The sequence below is a fragment of the Hyaena hyaena genome, unplaced genomic scaffold (genome assembly GCF_003009895.1).
Source record: "Hyaena hyaena isolate Hyena2069 unplaced genomic scaffold, ASM300989v1 scaffold_181, whole genome shotgun sequence".
NCBI lineage: Eukaryota > Metazoa > Chordata > Mammalia > Carnivora > Hyaenidae > Hyaena > Hyaena hyaena.
The window spans coordinates 528,462-533,451 of record NW_024080813.1 but is presented as its reverse complement, the minus strand read 5'-3'; the positions used below and the strand labels follow the sequence as shown (position 1 = coordinate 533,451).

The window sequence follows — 4,990 nt, the reverse complement described above, 5'->3', positions numbered from 1 at the left end:
TATCACCGGATATTTTAAATAGAGATCCACTTTTGGTGTTTTGGTATAGATATTTTCATTTGCTGTTTCTCAGTATATTCTTATTGGAAAATTCTCGATTTGATCTTCCTGAAGGAAATATATCTTTTCTATATACGGAAGCCTTTTAAAAAATAATTGTAAAGTTAAATTAAAAAAACTGTAAAAATATTCAGATTACAAAGGACTGTACGTTATGAATGCCGTGGACACTTTATGAGAATATATGAATTCATGTCACTGTTACAAGATATAATTGAGTGCAAAAAAGACCAGAACCTCAATCAAACTTGAGGCAAGCGTGTTATTATGTAACTGAAATAAAAAAAGAGCATTTTATCATTTGACAAAAAAAAAAAAAAAAAGAGGAAAAATAAGTCAGAGTCAGGAGTGGATTTTTAAAAAAATCAATGATTGGAATAGATGCAGGATAACTAAAACTTGAAATTGAACATAGAATGTTGGATTTAACATGAAGTGGATAACCTGACAGGCTATCAAAAAAAAAAATCAAATACTCTTGTGTATCAAAGCACAAGAGTGCTTTGATAACAGAGGTGAAATTGAGGTTAGTGCTGTCAAATAAGTTCTAAATAGATTCCAGACTGACTCTTGGTCTTTGCTGCCAAAAAGACTAAACAACTTTCTGTATCTACATTTTTACCTTTGAATGATCGAACTGCAGGTGTGACAGGCGAAATATTTTAAAACCAGTATAGCATGTACATGGATGCTGTCTGTATACCTGTACTTTTTTGATGCCTCTTGTCTGAATAAATATCCACCTTAATTATGGGTGGATTAACTAGTATGTAGTTAGCATGCAATGAGATACCCCCACCTCACCCCGGTCCATTAGAAATTAGGTTACTCCTTTGGAAGGAAGAGTTAATATGACCAACGTCATCCTCAAGTCACATAGCTAACACGGGAAAGAGGAGGGTACATTCCTTCTGAACAGATTCTCCACTTTTCGAGAACTTCTCAACATTTCTAAAATAATGTGCTGGCCTGCTGGTTGTCGATACTATGTTGAAAAAATATAGAAGACGTGACTGGAAGGTAGATGTTTGTTTAGTGTACATTGAAATGTCAATATTACCACCGTGAGACACAGAGAAAGAGGTCAAAGGGTAGAGACACCGAGTGCCCCAGATGGGAGAACCTAGCCATGCTTTGGACTGCAGTGCAAACAACCCCAGGTGCTGCAGAAGGCACAATGGGGAAGGAAAGGATAGGAAAGAAAGGATGTGACCTACTGGGTATTTTTAAGTACCCTCCTGCCTAACAGGTCAGTAAGAGAACAAGTGCCGAACTTGATCTTGGTAAGGGCATAGTGAGCAGGGGTTTGGATCGCACAATAATGTGCTGGGTCACCTGAGCAGGTAAGCCAACTAGACTAGCAGAGGTCCTAGCCAAGGGTGAGGAGAATTTAGGCTGGGTAACAGGGAAGGGAGATGCTGAGGAAGGAAGCTGCAGGCCTGAGATAACTGCCATAGTGAGGATCATACTTCATCCCGCTAACTTTTCTAAGTTTCCTGAGGAAAAGAAACCAACCAGAACGCTGGAGAAGCTGTACTCAGATGGAATGAATGGTTTATACAAAATGAGTGAATCCAAGCAGTGCAAGGGGTGAGCTGTGATATTTTGTTTGGATACTCCCCTCTGAAGCAAGACACTCACTTCCCCAGCTTGCCCAAGTATTACCTGTAGATGGCTCATAGCTAATCCCTCCCCAAGAATTGCCCTCAGAGGAAAGGAATTGCTTCACCTAAGGTTATACCTACTCCCCGACGCAGCCCAGATCCAGTGACTGGTCAATGTGGGAGTGCAGAAATCCAGTCTTCTTACCTTAACTTGGGACAACACTGAGGACCATCCCAGCTGCTGAGCTGCTGTGGGATCTCCTGAAGCCTTTCTTGTCACTTCATCATAGTTCAACTTCTCCTGTCCAATTCTGCTTCCTTAACTCCCTACGATTTTTATTCCTGAGACCACTCTACAGTAAGCTTCCTGTGTGCAACTTCCTGTTACTGTATCTTTTTCCTGGGAAATAAGATGCAAGAGAGCTTCCTATTAACTATTTTGCACATATGTAGAAAAGTATACATTTGTGGGACTGAGCCTGGGTGGCTCAGTTGGTTGAGTGTCCAGCTTCAGCTCAGGTCATGATCTCATGTCTCGTGAGTTCAAGCCCCACATAGGGCTCTGTGCTGACAGCTCAGCACAATTCTGTGTCTCCTCTCCGCTCATGCTCTCTCAAAAAATAAACTTAAAAAAAAAAAAAAAAAGAAAGGAAAGGATAGTATATGTTTGTGATGCATTTTATCAAAAGTATTCTAGAAGGGCACTTGAGTGGCTTAGTTGGTAGTGTCCAGCTCTTGATTTCGGCTCTGTTAATGATTTCACAATTCATAAGATTGAGCCCCACATTGGGCTCTGTGCTGGCAGTGGATAGCCTGCTTGGGATTCTCTCTCTCAGCTCCTCCCCCACATGTGAGCGCTTGCTCTCTCTCCCTCCCTCTCTCTCTCAAAATAAATAAATAAACTTAACAAAAAAGTATGCTAGAAATATGGTATGTTTGAGTTTATGTTAATTTACCAAACTTGAGTAAAACAAATGTAAAGATTTAGCAACAGAATATTATTTGGTAATTCTAAATCATTGAACTCTAAACATGCTTATTTTAAAGGCTATGCTATATTTTAAGTAATTAATATATGTTCAGCCAAATCAAACAGCTTTAGTCCTTTTCATAACATCTGAGTTTCATTTAAGTAAACACCAATGATGATACGCTTTTACTTTTTCATGGTTTTAATTTATCAAAAAAATTTCAATTAAGCTTTGTAGCCATGACACACGTTTAAGCCCACAGTTTACTATTTTTCAACCTCACGCTTTCAACAGTTTGGTTTAATTTGCCTAATATGGCAAATTTCAGGAAGTATCAAAACTTATTTTGTTGGAGGCAAAGGAGATCCTAAGAAGCCGAGAGGCAAAATGTCATCATATGTATTCTTTGTCCAAACTTGCCAAGAGGAGCACAAGAAGAAGCACCCGGATGCTTCAGTTAACTTCTGAGAGTTTTCTAAGAAGTGCTCAGAGAGGTGGAAGACCATGTCTGCTAAAGAGAAAGAAAACTTTGAAGACATGGCATAGGCGGACAAGGCTCGTTATGAAAGAGAAATGAAAACTTACATCCCCCCTAAAGGGGAAACAAAAAAGAAGTTCAAGGATCCCAATGCACCCAAGAGGCCTCCTTCGGCCTTTTTCTTGTTTTCTTCTGAGTATCGCCCAAAAATCAAAGGAGAGCACCCTGGCCTGTCCATCAGGGATGTTGCAAAGAAGCTGGGAGAGATGTGGAATAACACCGCTGCTGACGACAAGCAGCCTTACGAAAAGAAAGCTGCGAAGCTGAAGGAAAAATAGGAGAAGGATATTGCTGCACACCGAGCTCAAGGAAAGCCTGATGCAGCAAAAAAGGGAGTCGTCAAGGCTGAAAAAAGCAAGAAAAAGAAGGAAGAGGAGGAGGAGGAGGAAGATGAAGAGGATGAGGAAGAAGAGGAAGATGAAGAAGATGAAGATGAAGAAGAAGATGATGATGATGAATAAGTTGGTTCCAGGGCAGTTTTTTTTTCTTGTCTATAAAGGATTTAACCCCCCTGTATACAACTCACGCCTTTTAGGGAAAAAAATTGAAATGTAAGGCTGTGTAAGATTTGTTTTTAAACTGTACAGTGTCTTTTTTTGTATAGTTAACACACTACCGAATGTGTCTTTAGATAGCCCTGTCCTGGTGGTATTTTCAATAGCCACTAACCTTGCCTGGTACCGTGTGGGGGTTGTAAATTGGCATGGGAATTTAAAGCAGGTTCGTGTCGGTGCACAGCACAAATTAGTTACATATGGGGTTGGTAGTTTTTTCATCTTCAGTTGTCTCTGATGAAGCTTATACGAAATAATTGTTGTTCTGTTAACTGAATACCACGCTGTAATTGCAAAAAAAAAAAAAAAAAGTTGCAGCTGTTTTGTTGACATTCTGAATGCTTCTAAGTAAATACAATTTTTTTATTAGTATTGTTGTCCTTTTCATAGGTCTGAAATTTTTCTTCTTGAGGGGAAGCTAGTCTTTTGCTTTTGCCCATTTTGGATCACATGGATTATTACAGTGTTTATCTTTTCATATAGTTCGCTGATAAAAAGGCTTTGTCTACACCCTGTGTACTCATGATGAGGGTAATAAAAGTTGAGACCGTTTTCATCCATAACTGAAAAACTCCAGTCTTGATCAGTTGATAGCAGATTTCACTTAGCCCAGTCACACTGATAAAGAGTAACCAGTCTATTCACAGCATGGGATTAGTAGAATCAAACATTTTGAAAGTCTGTCCTTGAAGGACTAAGAGAAAAGTTATGTTCTAATCTTTACATTAGGACTCTACATTCTTTAACTCCCATTACTTTGTAATGGGAGTTATATTTGCAGTTCCCACATTAAAGAAGACCTGAGAATGTATCCCCAAAAGCGTGAGCTTAAAATACAAGACTGCCATATTAAATTTTTCGTTGACATTAGTCCCAGCAAAGGCTCTGGAAAGAAAAAAAGTGCTGGCTGTAAATGTCTTCTCCTGTTTATCTAAATACGGATTTCTTAGGAAACTTGACTCTCCCTTAAAGATATTTTTCACTAATTGGGCCAGCTTCTAAACTGTATGCCACATTTAAAATCCGGTATATTTTCCTATATAGTAGTTTGCTCCTTTATATAAATCAAATAGGCCTGAGGGGAAGAAGACGCTTAAAACTTTGTATTTCAGTAGGAGTTATCGGATTTGAATTTGATTTTTCTTTACAAAATCCAAACTCATTCATTAGAGTCATGTTTATCTACTTAGCAGTTTAGGGAACAATTTGGCAATTTTGTGGTTTTTGAGATTATCGTTGTCTTAAAGTGCCAGTGTTTTAAAA

At 38.7% G+C, this 4,990-nt stretch overlaps 1 pseudogene; it reads left to right on the top strand.

Moving 5' to 3' along the window:
• The window catches only part of LOC120237459, an 11,039-nt pseudogene extending 6,943 nt beyond the window's left edge, over nt 1–4,096 (top strand).
• Nucleotides 4,097–4,990: the final 894 nt, after the last annotated feature.